The sequence below is a fragment of the Stegodyphus dumicola genome, chromosome 2 (genome assembly GCF_044657685.1).
Source record: "Stegodyphus dumicola isolate Sdum_Otavi_A_Nest chromosome 2, ASM4465768v1".
Taxonomy (NCBI): Eukaryota; Metazoa; Arthropoda; class Arachnida; order Araneae; family Eresidae; genus Stegodyphus; species Stegodyphus dumicola.
The window spans coordinates 287,796,531-287,816,456 of NC_140769.1; positions in this window are offsets into that span (position 1 = coordinate 287,796,531).

A 19,926-nucleotide genomic window follows, 5' to 3' on the forward strand; every position below is an offset into this window, starting at 1 on the left:
GAAGTACTCTTCGAGAACAACATTTTGGCTATCTCGGATTTTTAAAATTCGCGAATGGAGTTTCTGTAGGGTATTTCCGTTCGATTTTTGGGCTATTTTTTAAACCTTCAAAAATTCGCCATAAAAAAACTATGGAAGCTAGGACCACCTAATTTGGAGGGTTTGTAGGTAAATCTAGGGTACCCTTTCACACCAAAATTTGCGACATTTTATCGAACCGTTTCGGAGATATCCGCGAGTTTTTGTTTTAAAATTACGGCGAAAAGGCACGGACCCCCCTGGTGAGCCGCGGTTGGCGAGCATGGGGAGGAAGGCCGAAACCCTGTTAGGCCACGTTTCAAATTTCATGTCGATCGGACAATTAGGGCCCGAGATATGGGGGTCAAAGTTTGGCCCATTTCCGTTACCATTGGGGGGGGGCCCATCGAAATTTCGGTCGCTTGCGAAGGGGTCAAAAATGGAGCTACGAGAAAAAGCTTCCGGGGGATTGTTCATGTGTCTGAATGGGAAGTACTGTATGGGCGGTTTGAAATTCGGTGCAACGGTTATAGGTAATTGTCGCGGCCGAAATGTGTCAAATTCGTGAACTTTGACCCTATGAAAGTGGGGTCCTATTGGGCCTAGAGACAAACCTTTTTTTTAAAATTCATGTACTCTTGGAGAGCAACATTTTGGCTATCTCGGATTTTTAAAATTCGCGAATGGAGTTTCTGTAGGGAATTTCCGTTCGATTTTTGGGCTGTTTTTTAAACCTTCAAAAATTCGCCATAAAAAAACTATGGAAGCTAGGACCACCAAATTTGGAGGGTTTGTAGGTAAATCTAGGGTGCCCTTTCACACCAAAATTTGCGACATTTTATCGAACCGTTTCGGAGATATTCGCGAGTATTTGTTTTAACATTACGGCGAAAAGGGCCCAGACCCCCATGGCGAGCCGCGATTCGCGAGCATGGGGAGGAAGGCCGAAACCCTGTTAGGTCACGTTTCAAATTTCAAGTCGATTGGACAATTAGGGCCCGAGATATGGGGGATCAAAATTTGGCCCATTTCCATGACCATTGGGGCGGCCCTCATCGAAACTTCGGTCGCTTGCGCCGGGGTCAAAAATTGAGCTACGAGAAAAGGCTTGCGGGGGATTGTTTATGTGTCTCAATGGGAAGTACTGTGTGAGCGGTTTGAAATTCGGTGCAACGGTTATTGGTAATTGTCGCGGCCGAAATGTGTCAAATTCGTGAACTTTGACCCTATGAAAGTCGGGTCCTATTGGGCCTGGAGACAAACCTTTTTTTTTAAATTGGAAGTACTCTTCGAGAACAACATTTTGGCTATCTCGGATTTTTAAAATTCGCGAATGGAGTTTCTGTAGGGTATTTCCGTTCGATTTTTGGGCTATTTTTTAAACCTTCAAAAATTCGCCATAAAAAAACTATGGAAGCTAGGACCACCTAATTTGGAGGGTTTGTAGGTAAATCTAGGGTGCCCTTTCACACCAAAATTTGCGACATTTTATCGAACCGTTTCGGAGATATCCGCGAGTTTTTGTTTTAAAATTACGGCGAAAAGGCACGGACCCCCCTGGTGAGCCGCGGTTGGCGAGCATGGGGAGGAAGGCCGAAACCCTGTTAGGCCACGTTTCAAATTTCATGTCGATCGGACAATTAGGGCCCGAGATATGGGGGTCAAAGTTTGGCCCATTTCCGTTACCATCGGGGGGGGGCCCCCATCGAAATTTCGGTCGCTTGCGAAGGGGTCAAAAATGGAGCTACGAGAAAACGCTTCCGGGGGATTGTTCATGTGTTTCAATGGGAAGTACTGTGTGGGCGGTTTGAAATTCGGTGCAACGGTTATAGGTAATTGTCGCGGCCGAACTGTGTCAAATTCGTGAACTTTGACCCTATGAAAGTGGGGTCCTATTGGGCCTAGAGACAAACCTTTTTTTTAAAATTCATGTACTCTTGGAGAGCAATATTTTGGCTATCTCGGATTTTTAAAATTCGCGAATGGAGTTTCTGTAGGGAATTTCCGTTCGATTTTTGGGCTATTTTTTAAACATTCAAAAATTCGCCATAAAAAAACTATGGAAGCTAGGACCACCAAATTTGGAGGGTTTGTAGGTAAATCTAGGGTGCCCTTTCACACCAAAATTTGCGACATTTTATCGAACCGTTTCGGAGATATTCGCGAGTATTTGTTTTAACATTACGGTGAAAAGGCCCGGACCCCCATGGCGAGCCGCGATTGGCGAGCATGGGGAGGAAGGCCGAAACCCTGTTAGGTCACGTTTCAAATTTCAAGTCGATTGGACAATTAGGGCCCGAGATATGGGGGATCAAAATTTGGCCCATTTCCATGACCATTGGGGCGGCCCTCATCGAAATTTCGGTCGCTTGCGCCGGGGTCAAAAATTGAGCTACGAGAAAACACTTGCGGGGGATTGTTTATGTGTCTCAATGGGAAGTACTGTGTGTGCGGTTTGAAATTCGGTGCAACGGTTATAGGTAATTGTCGCGGCCGAAATGTGTCAAATTCGTGAAATTTGACCCTATGAAAGTCGGGCCCTATTAGGCCTGGAGACAAACATTTTTTTTAAATTGATGTACTTTTCGAGAGCAACATTTTGGCTATCTCGGATTTTTAAAATTCGCGAATGGAGTTTCCGTTCGATTTTTGGGCTATTTTTTAAATTTTCAAAAATTCGCCATAAAAAACTATGGAAGCTAGGACCACCTAATTTGGAGGGTTTGTAGGTAAATCTAGGGTGCACTTTCACACCAAAATTTGCGACATTCTATCGAACCGTTTCGGAGATATTCGCGAGTTTTTGTTTTAACATTACGGCGAAAAGGCCCGGACCCCCATGGCGAGCCGCGATTGGCGAGCATGGGGAGGAAGGCCGAAACCCTGTTAGGTCACGTTTCAAATTTCAAGTCGATTGGACAATTAGGGCCCGAGATATGGGGGATCAAAATTTGGCCCATTTCCATGACCATTGGGGCGGCCCTCATCGAAATTTCGGTCGCTTGCGCCGGGGTCAAAAATTGAGCTACGAGAAAACGCTTGCGGGGGATTGTTTATGTGTCTCAATGGGAAGTACTGTGTGTGCGGTTTGAAATTCGGTGCAACGGTTATAGGTAATTGTCGCGGCCGAAATGTGTCAAATTCGTGAAATTTGACCCTATGAAAGACGGGCCCTATTGGGCCTGGAGACAAACCTTTTTTTTTTCAAATTGATGTACTCTTCGAGAGCAACATTTTGGCTATCTCGGATTTTTAAAATTCGCGAATGGAGTTTCTGTAGGGTATTTCCGTTTCATTTTTGGTCTATTTTTAAAACTTTCAAAAATTCGCCATAAAAAAACTATGGAAGCTAGGACCACCTAATTTGGAGAGTTTGTAGGTAAATCTAGGGCGCCCTTTCACACCAAAATTTGCGACATTCTATCGAACCGTTTCGGAGATATTCGCGAGTTTTTGTTTTAACATCACGGCGAAAAGGCCCGGACCCCCGATGGTGAGCCGCGATTGGCGAGCATGGGGAGGAAGGCCGAAACCCTGTTAGGCCACGTTTCAAATTTCAAGTCGATCGGACAATTAGGGCCCGAGATATGGGGGGTCAAAATTTGGCCCATTTCCGTGACCATTTTGGCGGCCGTCATCGAAATTTCGGTCGCTTGCGCCGGGGTCAAAAATTGAGCTACGAGAAGACGCTTGCGGGGGATTGTTCATGTGTCTCAATGGGAAGTACTGTGTGAGCGGTTTGAAATTCGGCGCAACGGTTATTGCTAATTGTCGCGGCCGAAATGTGTCAAATTCGTGAAATCTGACCCTATGAAAGTCGGGTCCTATTGGGCCTGGAGACAAACCTTTTTTTTTAAATTGATGTACTCTTCGAGAGAGACATTTTGGCTATCTCGGATTTTTAAAATTCGCGAATGGAGTTTCTGTAGGGAATTTCCGTTCGATTTTTGGGCTATTTTTAAAACTTCGAAAATTCGCCATAAAAAAACTATGGAAGCTAGGACCACCAAATTTGGAGGGTTTGTAGGTAAATCTAGGGTGCTCTTTCACACCAAAATTTGCGACATTCTATCGAACCGTTTCGGAGATATTCGCGAGTTTTTGTTTTAACATTACGGCGAAAAGGCCCGGACCGCCCTTGTGAGCCGCGATTGGCGAGCATGGGGAGGATGGCCGAACCCTTTTATGCCACGTTTCAAATTTTAAGTCGATCCGACAATTAGTGCCCGAGATATGGGGCGTCAAAGTTTGGCCCATTTCCGTGACCATTGGGGCGGGCCCCCATCGTAATTTCGGTCGCTTGCGCCGGGGTCAAAAATTGAGCTACGAGAAGACGCTTACGGGGGATTGTTCATGTGTCTCAATGGAAAGTACTGTGTGAGCGGTTTGAAATTCGGTGCAACGGTTATTGGTAATTGTCGCGGCCGAAATGTGTCAAATTCGTGAACTTTGACCCTATGAAAGTCGGGTCCTATTGGGCCTGGAGACAAACCTTTTTTTTTAAATTGGAAGTACTCTTCGAGAACAACATTTTGGCTATCTCGGATTTTTAAAATTCGCGAATGGAGTTTCTGTAGGGTATTTCCGTTCGATTTTTGGGCTATTTTTTAAACATTCAAAAATTCGCCATAAAAAAACTATGGAAGCTAGGACCACCTAATTTGGAGGGTTTGTAGGTAAATCTAGGGTGCCCTTTCACACCAAAATTTGCGACATTCTATCGAACCGTTTCGGAGATATTCGCGAGTTTTTGTTTTAAAATTACGGCGAAAAGGCACGGACCCCCCTGGTGAGCCGCAATTGGCGAGCATGGGGAGGAAGGCCGAAACCCTGTTAGGCCACGTTTCAAATTTCAAGTCGATCGGACAATTAGGGCCCGAGATATGGGGGGTCAAAATTTGGCCCATTTCCGTGACCATTGGGGCGGCCCTCATCGAAATTTCGGTCGCTTGCGCCGGGGTCAAAAATTGAGCTACGAGAAGACGCTTGCGGGGGATTGTTCATGTGTCTCAATGGGAAGTACTGTGTGAGCGGTTTGAAATTCGGCGCAACGGTTATTGGTAATAGTCGCGGCCGAATTGTGTCAAATTCGTGAAATCTGACCCTATGAAAGTCCGGTCCTATTGGGCCTGGAGACAAACCTTTTTTTTTAAATTTATGTACTCTTCGAGAGAGACATTTTGGCTATCTCGGATTTTTAAAATTCGCGAATGGAGTTTCTGTAGGGAATTTCCGTTCGATTTTTGGGCTATTTTTAAAATTTCGAAAATTCGCCATAAAAAAACTATGGAAGCTAGGACCACCAAATTTGGAGGGTTTGTAGGTAAATCTAGGGTGCTCTTTCACACCAAAATTTGCGACATTCTATCGAACCGTTTCGGAGATATTCGCGAGTTTTTGTTTTAACATTACGGCGAAAAGGCCCGGACCGCCCTTGTGAGCCGCGATTGGCGAGCATGGGGAGGATGGCCGAACCCTGTTAGGCCACGTTTCAAATTTCATGTCGATCGGACAATTAGGGCCCGAGATATGGGGGGTCAAAGTTTGGCCCATTTCCGTTACCATTGGGGGGGCCCCCATCGAAATTTCGGTCGCTTGCGAAGGGGTCAAAAATTGAGCTACAAGAAAACGCTTGCGGGGGATTGTTCATGTGTCTCAATGGGAAGTACTGTGTGAGCGGTTTGAAATTCGGTGCAACGGTTATAGGTAATTGTCACGGCCGAAATGTGTCAAATTCGTGAAATTTGACCCTATGAAAGTGGGTCCTATTGGGCCTAGAGACAAACCTTTTTTTTTTAATTCATGTACTCTTCGAGAGCAACGTTTTGGCTATCTGGGATTTTTAAAATTCGCGAATGGAGTTTCTGTAGGGAATTTCCGTTCGAATTTTGGGCTATTTTTTAAACCTTCAAAAATTTGCCATAAAAAAACTATGGAAGCTAAGACCACCAAATTTAGAGGGTTTGTAGGTAAATCTAGGGTGCCCTTTCACACCAAAATTTGCGACATTCTATCGAACCGTTTCGGAGATATTCGCGAGTATTTGTTTTAACATTACGGCGAAAAGGCCCGGACCCCCCATGGTGAGCCGCGATTGGCGAGCATGGGGAGGAAGGCCGAAACCCTGTTAGGCCACGTTTCAAATTTCAAGTCGATCGGACAATTAGGGCCCGAGATATGGGGGGTCAAAATTTGGCCCATTTCCGTGACCATTGGGGCGGCCCTCATCGAAATTTCGGTCGCTTGCGCCGGGGTCAAAAATTGAGCTACGAGAAGACGCTTGCGGGGGATTGTTCATGTGTCTCAATGGGAAGTACTGTGTGAGCGGTTTGAAATTCGGGGCAACGGTTATTGGTAATTGTCGCGGCCGAAATGTGTCAAATTCGTGAAATCTGACCCTATGAAAGTCGGGTCCTATTGGGCCTGGAGACAAACCTTTTTTTTTAAATTATGTACTCTTCGAGAGAGACATTTTGGCTATCTCGGATTTTTAAAATTCGCGAATGGAGTTTCTGTAGGGAATTTCCGTTCGATTTTTGGGCTATTTTTTAAACCTTCAAAAATTCGCCATAAAAAAACTCTGGAAGCTAGGACCACCAAATTTGGAGGGTTTGTAGGTAAATCTAGGGTGCCCTTTCACACCAAAATTTGCTACATTCTATCGAACCGTTTCGGAGATATTCGCGAGTTTTTGTTTTAACATTACGGCGAAGAGGCCCGGACCCCTCATGGTGAGCAGCGGTTGGCGAGCATAGGGAGGAAGGCCGAAACCCTGTTAGGCCACGTTTCAAATTTCAAGTCGATCGGATAATTACAGCCCGAGATATGGGGGGTCAAAGTTTGGCCCATTTCCGTGACAATTGGGGCGGCCCCCATCGAAATTTCGGTCGCTTGCGCCGGGGTCAAGAATTGAGCTACGAGAAAACGCTTGCGGGATATTGTTCATGTGTCTCAATGGGAAGTACTGTGTGAGCGGTTTGAAATTCGGTGCAACGGTTATAGGTAATTGTCGCGGCCGAAATGTGTCAAATTCGTGAAACTTGACCCTATGAAAGTCGGGCCCCATTGGGCCTGGAGACAAACCTTTTTTTTTAAATTGATGTACTCTTCGAGAGCAACATTTTGGCTATCTCGGATTTTTAAAATTCGCAAATGGAGTTTCTGTAGGGAATTTCCGTTCGATTTTTGGGCTATTTTTTAAACCTTCAAAAATTCGCCATAAAAAAACTATGGAAGCTAGGACCACCAAATCTGGAGGGTTTGTAGGTAAATTTAGGGTGGCCTTTCACACCAAAATTTGCGACATTCTATCGAACCGTTTCGGAGATATTCGCGAGTATTTGTTTTAACATTACGGCGAAAAGGCCCGGACCCCCATGGTGAGCCGCGATTCACGAGCATGGGGAGGAAGGCCGAAACCCTGTTAGGCCACGTTTCAAATTTCATGTCGATCGGACAATTAGGGCCCGAGATATGGGGGGTCAAAGTTTGGCCCATTTCCGTTACCATTGGGGGGGGGCCCCATCGAAATTTCGGTCGCTTGCGAAGGGGTCAAAATGTGAGCTACGAGAAAACGCTTGCGGGGGATTGTTCATGTGTCTCAATGGGAAGTACTGTGTGAGCGGTTTGAAATTCGGTGCAACGGTTATAGGTAATTGTGGCGGCCGAAATGTGTCAAATTCGTGAAATTTGACCCTATGAAAGTGGGTCCTATTGGGCCTAGAGACAAACCTTTTTTTTTAAATTCATGTACTCTTCGAGAGCAACGTTTTGGCTATCTGGGATTTTTAAAATTCGCGAATGGAGTTTCTGTAGGGAATTTCCGTTCGAATTTTGGGCTATTTTTTAAACATTCAAAAATTTGCCATAAAAAAACTATGGAAGCTAAGACCACCAAATTTAGAGGGTTTGTAGGTAAATCTAGGGTGCCCTTTCACACCAAAATTTGCGACATTCTATCGAACCGTTTCGGAGATATTCGCGAGTTTTTGTTTTAACATTACGGCGAAAAGGCCCGGACCCCCCATGGTGAGCCGCGATTGGCGAGCATGGGGAGGAAGGCCGAAATCCTGTTAGGCCACGTTTCAAATTTCAAGTCGATCGGACAATTAGGGCCCGAGATATGGGGGGTCAAAGTTTGGCACATTTCCGTTACCATTGGGTAGGCCCCCATCGAAATTTCGGTCGCTTGCGAAGGGGTCGAAAATTGAGCTACGAGAAAACGCTTGCGGGGGATTGTTCATGTGTCTCAATGGGAAGTAGTGTGTGAGCGGTTTGAAATTCGGTGCAACGGTTATAGGTAATTGTCGCCGCCGAAATGTGTCAAATTCGTGAAATTTGACCCTATGAAAGTGGGTCCTATTGGGCCTAGAGACAAACATTTTTTTTTAAATTCATGTACTCTTCGAGAGCAACGTTTTGGCTATCTGGGATTTTTAAAATTCGCGAATGGAGTTTCTGTAGGGAATTTCCGTTCGAATTTTGGGCTATTTTTTAAAACTTCAAAAATTTGCCATAAAAAACTATGGAAGCTAAGACCACCAAATTTAGAGGGTTTGTAGGTAAATCTAGGGTGCCCTTTCACACCAAAATTTGCGACATTCTATCGAACCGTTTCGGAGATATTCGCGAGTTTTTGTTTTAACATCACGGCGAAAAGGCCCGGACCCCCGATGGTGAGCCGCGATTGGCGAGCATGGGGAGGAAGGCCGAAACCCTTTTAGGCCACGTTTCAAATTTCAAGTCGATCGGACAATTAGGGCCCGGGATATGGGGGGTCAAAATTTGGCCCATTTCCGTGACCATTGGGGCGGCCCTCATCGAAATTTCGGTCGCTTGCGCCGGGGTCAAAAATTGAGCTACGAGAAGACGCTTGCGGGGGATTGTTCATGTGTCTCAATGGGAAGTACTGTGTGAGCGGTTTGAAATTCGGGGCAACGGTTATTGGTAATTGTCGCGGCCGAAATGTGTCAAATTCGTGAAATCTGACCCTATGAAAGTCGGGTCCTATTGGGCCTGGAGACAAACCTTTTTTTTTAATTGATGTACTCTTCGAGAGAGACATTTTGGCTATCTCGGATTTTTAAAATTCGCGAATGGAGTTTCTGTAGGGAATTTCCGTTCGATTTTTGGGCTATTTTTTAAACCTTCAAAAATTCGCCATAAAAAAACTCTGGAAGCTAGGACCACCAAATTTGGAGGGTTTGTAGGTAAATCTAGGGTGTCCTTTCACACCAAAATTTGCTACATTCTATCGAACCGTTTCGGAGATATTCGCGAGTTTTTGTTTTAACATTACGGCGAAGAGGCCCGGACCCCCCATGGTGAGCCGCGATTGGCGAGCATAGGGAGGAAGGCCGAAACCCTGTTAGGCCACGTTTCAAATTTCAAGTCGATCGGACAATTAGAGCCCGAGATATGGGGGGGTCAAAGTTTGGCCCATTTCCGTGACAATTGGGGCGGCCCCCATCGAAATTTCGGTCGCTTGCGCCGGGGTCAAGAATTGAGCTACGAGAAAACGCTTGCGGGAGATTGTTCATGTGTCTCAATGGAAAGTACTGTGTGAGCTGTTTGAAATTCGGTGCAACGGTTATAGGTAATTGTCGCGGCCGAAATGTGTCAAATTCGTGAAACTTGACCCTATGAAAGTCGGGCCCTATTGGGCCTGGAGACAAACCTTTTTTTTTAAATTGATGTACTCTTCGAGAGCAACATTTTGGCTATCTCAGATTTTTAAAATTCGCGAATGGAGTTTCTGTAGGGTATTTCCGTTTGATTTGTGGTCTATTTTTAAAACTTTCAAAAATTCGCCATAAAAAAACTATGGAAGCTAGGACCACCTAATTTGGAGAGTTTGTAGGTAAATCTAGGGTGCCCTTTCACACCAAAATTTGCGACATTCTATCGAACCGTTTCGGAGATATTCGCGAGTTTTTGTTTTAACATCACGGCGAAAAGGCCGGACCCCCGATGGTGAGCCGCGATTGGCGAGCATGGGGAGGAAGGCCGAAACCCTGTTAGGCCACGTTTCAAATTTCATGTCGATCGGACAATTAGGGCCCGAGATATGGGGGGTCAAAGTTTGGCCCATTTCCGTTACCATTGGGGGGGCCCCCATCGAAATTTCGGTCGCTTGCGAAGGGGTCAAAATGTGAGCTACGAGAAAACGCTTGCGGGGGATTGTTCATGTGTCTCAATGGGAAGTACTGTGTGAGCGGTTTGAAATTCGGTGCAACGGTTATAGGTAATTGTGGCGGCCGAAATGTGTCAAATTCGTGAAATTTGACCCTATGAAAGTGGGTCCTATTGGGCCTAGAGACAAACCTTTTTTTTTTAAATTCATGTACTCTTCGAGAGCAACGTTTTGGCTATCTGGGATTTTTAAAATTCGCGAATGGAGTTTCTGTAGGGAATTTCCGTTCGAATTTTGGGCTATTTTTTAAACATTCAAAAATTTGCCATAAAAAAACTATGGAAGCTAAGACCACCAAATTTAGAGGGTTTGTAGGTAAATCTAGGGTGCCCTTTCACACCAAAATTTGCGACATTCTATCGAACCGTTTCGGAGATATTCGCGAGTTTTTGTTTTAACATTACGGCGAAAAGGCCCGGACCCCCCATGGTGAGCCGCGATTGGCGAGCATGGGGAGGAAGGCCGAAATCCTGTTAGGCCACGTTTCAAATTTCAAGTCGATCGGACAATTAGGGCCCGAGATATGGGGGGTCAAAGTTTGGCACATTTCCGTTACCATTGGGTAGGCCCCCATCGAAATTTCGGTCGCTTGCGAAGGGGTCAAAAATGGAGCTACGAGAAAACGCTTGCGGGGGATTGTTCATGTGTCTCAATGGGAAGTACTGTGTGAGCGGTTTGAAATTCGGTGCAACGTTATAGGTAATTGTCGCGGCCGAAATGTGTCAAATTCGTGAAATTTGACCCTATGAAAGTCGGGCCCTATTTGGCCCGGAGACAAACATTTTTTTTAAAATTGATGTACTTTTCGAGAGCAACATTTTGGCTATCTCGGATTTTTAAAATTTGCGAATGGAGTTTCTGTAGGGTATTTCCGTTCGATTTTTGGGCTATTTTTTAAACTTTCAAAAATTCGCCATAAAAAACTATGGAAGCTAGGACCACCTAATTTGGAGGGTTTGTAGGTAAATCTAGGGTGCACTTTCACACCAAAATTTGCGACATTCTTTCGAACCGTTTCGGAGATATTCGCGAGTTTTTGTTTTAACATCACGGCGAAAATGCCGGACCCCCGATGGTGAGCCGCGATTGGCGAGCATGGGGAGGAAGGCCGAAACCCTGTTAGACCACGTTTCAAATTTCATGTCGATCGGACAATTAGGGCCCGAGATATGGGGGGTCAATGTTTGGCCCATTTCCGTTACCATTGGGGGGGCCCCCATCGAAATTTCGGTCGCTTGCGAAGGGGTCGAAAATTGAGCTACGAGAAAACGCTTGCGGGGGATTGTTCATGTGTCTCAATGGGAAGTAGTGTGTGAGCGGTTTGAAATTCGGTGCAACGGTTATAGGTAATTGTCGCCGCCGAAATGTGTCAAATTCGTGAAATTTGACCCTATGAAAGTGGGTCCTATTGGGCCTAGAGACAAACATTTTTTTTTAAATTCATGTACTCTTCGAGAGCAACGTTTTGGCTATCTGGGATTTTTAAAATTCGCGAATGGAGTTTCTGTAGGGAATTTCCGTTCGAATTTTGGGCTATTTTTTAAAACTTCAAAAATTTGCCATAAAAAACTATGGAAGCTAAGACCATCAAATTTAGAGGGTTTGTAGGTAAATCTAGGGTGCCCTTTCACACCAAAATTTGCGACATTCTATCGAACCGTTTCGGAGATATTCGCGAGTTTTTGTTTTAACATCACGGCGAAAAGGCCCGGACCCCCGATGGTGAGCCGCGATTGGCGAGCATGGGGAGGAAGGCCGAAACCCTTTTAGGCCACGTTTCAAATTTCAAGTCGATCGGACAATTAGGGCCCGAGATATGGGGGGTCAAAATTTGGCCCATTTCCGTGACCATTGGGGCGGCCCTCATCGAAATTTCGGTCGCTTGCGCCGGGGTCAAAAATTGAGCTACGAGAAAACGCTTGCGGGGGATTGTTCATGTGTCTCAATGGGAAGTACTGTGTGAGCGGTTTGAAATTCGGGGCAACGGTTATTGGTAATTGTCGCGGCCGAAATGTGTCAAATTCGTGAAATCTGACCCTATGAAAGTCGGGTCCTATTGGGCCTGGAGACAAACCTTTTTTTTTTTAATTGATGTACTCTTCGAGAGAGACATTTTGGCTATCTCGGATTTTTAAAATTCGCGAATGGAGTTTCTGTAGGGAATTTCCGTTCGATTTTTGGGCTATTTTTTAAACCTTCAAAAATTCGCCATAAAAAAACTCTGGAAGCTAGGACCACCAAATTTGGAGGGTTTGTAGGTAAATCTAGGGTGTCCTTTCACACCAAAATTTGCTACATTCTATCGAACCGTTTCGGAGATATTCGCGAGTTTTTGTTTTAACATTACGGCGAAGAGGCCCGGACCCCCCATGGTGAGCCGCGATTGGCGAGCATAGGGAGGAAGGCCGAAACCCTGTTAGGCCACGTTTCAAATTTCAAGTCGATCGGACAATTAGAGCCCGAGATATGGGGGGGTCAAAGTTTGGCCCATTTCCGTGACAATTGGGGCGGCCCCCATCGAAATTTCGGTCGCTTGCGCCGGGGTCAAGAATTGAGCTACGAGAAAACGCTTGCGGGAGATTGTTCATGTGTCTCAATGGAAAGTACTGTGTGAGCTGTTTGAAATTCGGTGCAACGGTTATAGGTAATTGTCGCGGCCGAAATGTGTCAAATTCGTGAAACTTGACCCTATGAAAGTCGGGCCCTATTGGGCCTGGAGACAAACCTTTTTTTTTAAATTGATGTACTCTTCGAGAGCAACATTTTGGCTATCTCAGATTTTTAAAATTCGCGAATGGAGTTTCTGTAGGGTATTTCCGTTTGATTTTTGGTCTATTTTTAAAACTTTCAAAAATTCGCCATAAAAAAACTATGGAAGCTAGGACCACCTAATTTGGAGAGTTTGTAGGTAAATCTAGGGCGCCCTTTCACACCAAAATTTGCGACATTCTATCGAACCGTTTCGGAGATATTCGCGAGTTTTTGTTTTAACATTACGGCGAAAAGGCCCGGACCCCCCCGGTGAGCCGCGATTGGCGAGCATGGGAAGGAAGGCCGAAACCCTTTTAGGTCACGTTTCAAATTTCAAGTCGATTGGACAATTAGGGCCCGAGATATGGGGGGTCAAAATTTGGCCCATTTCCGTTACCATTGGGTCGGCCCCCATCGAAATTTCGGTCGCTTGCGAAGGGGTCAAAAATGGAGCTACGAGAAAACGCTTCCGGGGGATTGTTCATGTGTCTCAATGGGAAGTACTGTGTGGGCGGTTTGAAATTCGGTGCAACGGTTATAGGTAATTGTCGCGGCCGAAATGTGTCAAATTCGTGAACTTTGACCCCATGAAAGTGGGGTCCTATTGGGCCTAGAGACAAACCTTTTTTTAAAATTCATGTACTCTTGGAGAGCAACATTTTGGCTATCTCGGATTTTTAAAATTCGCGAATGGAGTTTCTGTAGGGTATTTCCGTTCGATTTTTGGGCTATTTTTTAAACATTCAAAAATTCGCCATAAAAAAACTATGGAAGCTAGGACCACCTAATTTGGAGGGTTTGTAGGTAAATCTAGGGTGCCCTTTCACACCAAAATTTGCGACATTCTATCGAACCGTTTCGGAGATATTCGCGAGTTTTTGTTTTAAAATTACGGCGAAAAGGCACGGACCCCCCTGGTGAGCCGCAATTGGCGAGCATGGGGAGGAAGGCCGAAACCCTGTTAGGCCACGTTTCAAATTTCAAGTCGATCGGACAATTAGGGCCCGAGATATGGGAGGTCAAAAGTTGGCCCATTTCCGTGACCATTGGGGCGGCCCTCATCGAAATTTCGGTCGCTTGCGCCGGGGTCAAAAATTGAGCTACGAGAAGACGCTTGCGGGGGATTGTTCATGTGTCTCAATGGGAAGTACTGTGTGAGCGGTTTGAAATTCGGGGCAACGGTTATTGGTAATTGTCGCGGCCGAAATGTGTCAAATTCGTTAAATCTGACCCTATGAAAGTCGGGTCCTATTGGGCCTGGAGACAAACCTTTTTTTTAAATTCATGTACTCTTCGAGAGCAACGTTTTGGCTATCTGGGATTTTTAAAATTCGCGAATGGAGTTTCTGTAGGGAATTTCCGTTCGAATTTTGGGCTATTTTTTAAAACTTCAAAAATTTGCCATAAAAAACTATGGAAGCTAAGACCACCAAATTTAGAGGGTTTGTAGGTAAATCTAGGGTGCCCTTTCACACCAAAATTTGCGACATTCTATCGAACCGTTTCGGAGATATTCGCGAGTTTTTGTTTTAACATCACGGCGAAAAGGCCCGGACCCCCGATGGTGAGCCGCGATTGGCGAGCATGGGGAGGAAGGCCGAAACCCTTTTAGGCCACGTTTCAAATTTCAAGTCGATCGGACAATTAGGGCCCGAGATATGGGGGGTCAAAATTTGGCCCATTTCCGTGACCATTGGGGCGGCCCTCATCGAAATTTCGGTCGCTTGCGCCGGGGTCAAAAATTGAGCTACGAGAAGACGCTTGCGGGGGATTGTTCATGTGTCTCAATGGGAAGTACTGTGTGAGCGGTTTGAAATTCGGGGCAACGGTTATTGGTAATTGTCGCGGCCGAAATGTGTCAAATTCGTGAAATCTGACCCTATGAAAGTCGGGTCCTATTGGGCCTGGAGACAAACCTTTTTTTTTTTAATTGATGTACTCTTCGAGAGAGACATTTTGGCTATCTCGGATTTTTAAAATTCGCGAATGGAGTTTCTGTAGGGAATTTCCGTTCGATTTTTGGGCTATTTTTTAAACCTTCAAAAATTCGCCATAAAAAAACTCTGGAAGCTAGGACCACCAAATTTGGAGGGTTTGTAGGTAAATCTAGGGTGTCCTTTCACACCAAAATTTGCTACATTCTATCGAACCGTTTCGGAGATATTCGCGAGTTTTTGTTTTAACATTACGGCGAAGAGGCCCGGACCCCCCATGGTGAGCCGCGATTGGCGAGCATAGGGAGGAAGGCCGAAACCCTGTTAGGCCACGTTTCAAATTTCAAGTCGATCGGACAATTAGAGCCCGAGATATGGGGGGGTCAAAGTTTGGCCCATTTCCGTGACAATTGGGGCGGCCCCCATCGAAATTTCGGTCGCTTGCGCCGGGGTCAAGAATTGAGCTACGAGAAAACGCTTGCGGGAGATTGTTCATGTGTCTCAATGGAAAGTACTGTGTGAGCTGTTTGAAATTCGGTGCAACGGTTATAGGTAATTGTCGCGGCCGAAATGTGTCAAATTCGTGAAACTTGACCCTATGAAAGTCGGGCCCTATTGGGCCTGGAGACAAACCTTTTTTTTTAAATTGATGTACTCTTCGAGAGCAACATTTTGGCTATCTCAGATTTTTAAAATTCGCGAATGGAGTTTCTGTAGGGAATTTCCGTTCGAATTTTGGGCTATTTTTTAAACATTCAAAAATTTGCCATAAAAAAACTATGGAAGCTAAGACCACCAAATTTAGAGGGTTTGTAGGTAAATCTAGGGTGCCCTTTCACACCAAAATTTGCGACATTCTATCGAACCGTTTCGGAGATATTCGCGAGTTTTTGTTTTAACATTACGGCGAAAAGGTCCGGACCCCCCATGGTGAGCCGCGATTGGCGAGCATGGGGAGGAAGGCCGAAATCCTGTTAGGCCACGTTTCAAATTTCAAGTCGATCGGACAATTAGGGCCCGAGATATGGGGGGTCAAAGTTTGGCACATTTCCGTTACCATTGGGTAGGCCCCCATCGAAATTTCGGTCGCTTGCGAAGGGGTCAAAAATGGAGCTACGAGAAAACGCTTGCGGGGGATTGTTCATGTGTCTCAATGGGAAGTACTGTGTGAGCGGTTTGAAATTCGGTGCAACGTTATAGGTAATTGTCGCGGCCGAAATGTGTCAAATTCGTGAAATTTGACCCTATGAAAGTCGGGCCCTATTTGGCCTGGAGACAAACATTTTTTTTTAAATTGATGTACTTTTCGAGAGCAACATTTTGGCTATCTCGGATTTTTAAAATTTGCGAATGGAGTTTCTGTAGGGTATTTCCGTTCGATTTTTGGGCTATTTTTTAAACTTTCAAAAATTCGCCATAAAAAACTATGGAAGCTAGGACCACCTAATTTGGAGGGTTTGTAGGTAAATCTAGGGTGCACTTTCACACCAAAATTTGCGACATTCTTTCGAACCGTTTCGGAGATATTCGCGAGTTTTTGTTTTAACATCACGGCGAAAAGGCCGGACCCCCGATGGTGAGCCGCGATTGGCGAGCATGGGGAGGAAGGCCGAAACCCTGTTAGACCACGTTTCAAATTTCATGTCGATCGGACAATTAGGGCCCGAGATATGGGGGGTCAATGTTTGGCCCATTTCCGTTACCATTGGGGGGGCCCCCATCGAAATTTCGGTCGCTTGCGAAGGGGTCGAAAATTGAGCTACGAGAAAACGCTTGCGGGGGATTGTTCATGTGTCTCAATGGGAAGTAGTGTGTGAGCGGTTTGAAATTCGGTGCAACGGTTATTGGTAATTGTCGCCGCCGAAATGTGTCAAATTCGTGAAATTTGACCCTATGAAAGTGGGTCCTATTGGGCCTAGAGACAAACATTTTTTTTTAAATTCATGTACTCTTCGAGAGCAACGTTTTGGCTATCTGGGATTTTTAAAATTCGCGAATGGAGTTTCTGTAGGGAATTTCCGTTCGAATTTTGGGCTATTTTTTAAAACTTCAAAAATTTGCCATAAAAAACTATGGAAGCTAAGACCACCAAATTTAGAGGGTTTGTAGGTAAATCTAGGGTGCCCTTTCACACCAAAATTTGCGACATTCTATCGAACCGTTTCGGAGATATTCGCGAGTTTTTGTTTTAACATCACGGCGAAAAGGCCCGGACCCCCGATGGTGAGCCGCGATTGGCGAGCATGGGGAGGAAGGCCGAAACCCTTTTAGGCCACGTTTCAAATTTCAAGTCGATCGGACAATTAGGGCCCGAGATATGGGGGGTCAAAATTTGGCCCATTTCCGTGACCATTGGGGCGGCCCTCATCGAAATTTCGGTCGCTTGCGCCGGGGTCAAAAATTGAGCTACGAGAAGACGCTTGCGGGGGATTGTTCATGTGTCTCAATGGGAAGTACTGTGTGAGCGGTTTGAAATTCGGGGCAACGGTTATTGGTAATTGTCGCGGCCGAAATGTGTCAAATTCGTGAAATCTGACCCTATGAAAGTCGGGTCCTATTGGGCCTGGAGACAAACCTTTTTTTTTTTAATTGATGTACTCTTCGAGAGAGACATTTTGGCTATCTCGGATTTTTAAAATTCGCGAATGGAGTTTCTGTAGGGAATTTCCGTTCGATTTTTGGGCTATTTTTTAAACCTTCAAAAATTCGCCATAAAAAAACTCTGGAAGCTAGGACCACCAAATTTGGAGGGTTTGTAGGTAAATCTAGGGTGTCCTTTCACACCAAAATTTGCTACATTCTATCGAACCGTTTCGGAGATATTCGCGAGTTTTTGTTTTAACATTACGGCGAAGAGGCCCGGACCCCCCATGGTGAGCCGCGATTGGCGAGCATAGGGAGGAAGGCCGAAACCCTGTTAGGCCACGTTTCAAATTTCAAGTCGATCGGACAATTAGAGCCCGAGATATGGGGGGGTCAAAGTTTGGCCCATTTCCGTGACAATTGGGGCGGCCCCCATCGAAACTTCGGTCTCTTGCGCCGGGGTCAAGAATTGAGCTACGAGAAAACGCTTGCGGGAGATTGTTCATGTGTCTCAATGGAAAGTACTGTGTGAGCTGTTTGAAATTCGGTGCAACGGTTATAGGTAATTGTCGCGGCCGAAATGTGTCAAATTCGTGAAACTTGACCCTATGAAAGTCGGGCCCTATTGGGCCTGGAGACAAACCTTTTTTTTAAATTGATGTACTCTTCGAGAGCAACATTTTGGCTATCTCAGATTTTTAAAATTCGCGAATGGAGTTTCTGTAGGGTATTTCCGTTTGATTTTTGGTCTATTTTTAAAACTTTCAAAAATTCGCCATAAAAAAACTATGGAAGCTAGGACCACCTAATTTGGAGAGTTTGTAGGTAAATCTAGGGCGCCCTTTCACACCAAAATTTGCGACATTCTATCGAACCGTTTGGGAGATATTCGCGAGTTTTTGTTTTAACATTACGGCGAAAAGGCCCGGACCCCCCCGGTGAGCCGCGATTGGCGAGCATGGGAAGGAAGGCCGAAACCATTTTAGGTCACGTTACAAATTTCAAGTCGATTGGACAATTAGGGCCCGAGATATGGGGGGTCAAAATTTGGCCCATTTCCGTTACCATTGGGTCGGCCCCCATCGAAATTTCGGTCGCTTGCGAAGGGGTCAAAAATGGAGCTACGAGAAAACGCTTCCGGGGGATTGTTCATGTGTCTCAATGGGAAGTACTGTGTGGGCGGTTTGAAATTCGGTGCAACGGTTATAGGTAATTGTCGCGGCCGAAATGTGTCAAATTCGTGAACTTTGACCCCATGAAAGTGGGGTCCTATTGTGCCTAGAGACAAACCTTTTTTTAAAATTCATGTACTCTTGGAGAGCAACATTTTGGCTATCTCGGATTTTTAAAATTCGCGAATGGAGTTTCTGTAGGGTATTTCCGTTCGATTTTTGGGCTATTTTTTAAACATTCAAAAATTCGCCATAAAAAAACTATGGAAGCTAGGACCACCTAATTTGGAGGGTTTGTAGGTAAATCTAGGGTGCCCTTTCACACCAAAATTTGCGACATTCTATCGAACCGTTTCGGAGATATTCGCGAGTTTTTGTTTTAAAATTACGGCGAAAAGGCACGGACCCCCCTGGTGAGCCGCAATTGGCGAGCATGGGGAGGAAGGCCGAAACCCTGTTAGGCCACGTTTCAAATTTCAAGTCGATCGGACAATTAGGGCCCGAGATATGGGAGGTCAAAATTTGGCCCATTTCCGTGACCATTGGGGCGGCCCTCATCGAAATTTCGGTCGCTTGCGCCGGGGTCAAAAATTGAGCTACGAGAAGACGCTTGCGGGGGATTGTTCATGTGTCTCAATGGGAAGTACTGTGTGAGCGGTTTGAAATTCGGGGCAACGGTTATTGGTAATTGTCGCGGCCGAAATGTGTCAAATTCGTTAAATCTGACCCTATGAAAGTCGGGTCCTATTGGGCCTGGAGACAAACCTTTTTTTTAAATTGATGTACTCTTCGAGAGCAACATTTTGGCTATCTCGGATTTTTAAAATTCGCGAATGGAGTTTCTGTAGGGTATTTGCGTTTAATTTTTGGTCTATTTTTAAAACATTCAAAAATTCGCCATAAAAAAACTATGGAAGCTAGGACCACCTAATTTGGAGAGTTTGTAGGTAAATCTAGGGCGCCCTTTCACACCAAAATTTGCGACATTCTATCGAACCGTTTCGGAGATATTCGCGAGTTTTTGTTTTAACATTACGGCGAAAAGGCCCGGACCCCCCCTGGTGAGCCGCGATTGGCGAGCATGGGGAGGAAGGCCGAAACCCTGTTAGGCCACGTTTCAAATTTCATGTCGATCGGACAATTAGGGCCCGAGATATGGGGGGTCAAAGTTTGGCCCATTTCCGTTACCATTGGGGGGGCCCCCATCGAAATTTCGGTCGCTTGCGAAGGGGTCAAAAACTGAGCTACAAGAAAACGCTTGCGGGGGATTGTTCAT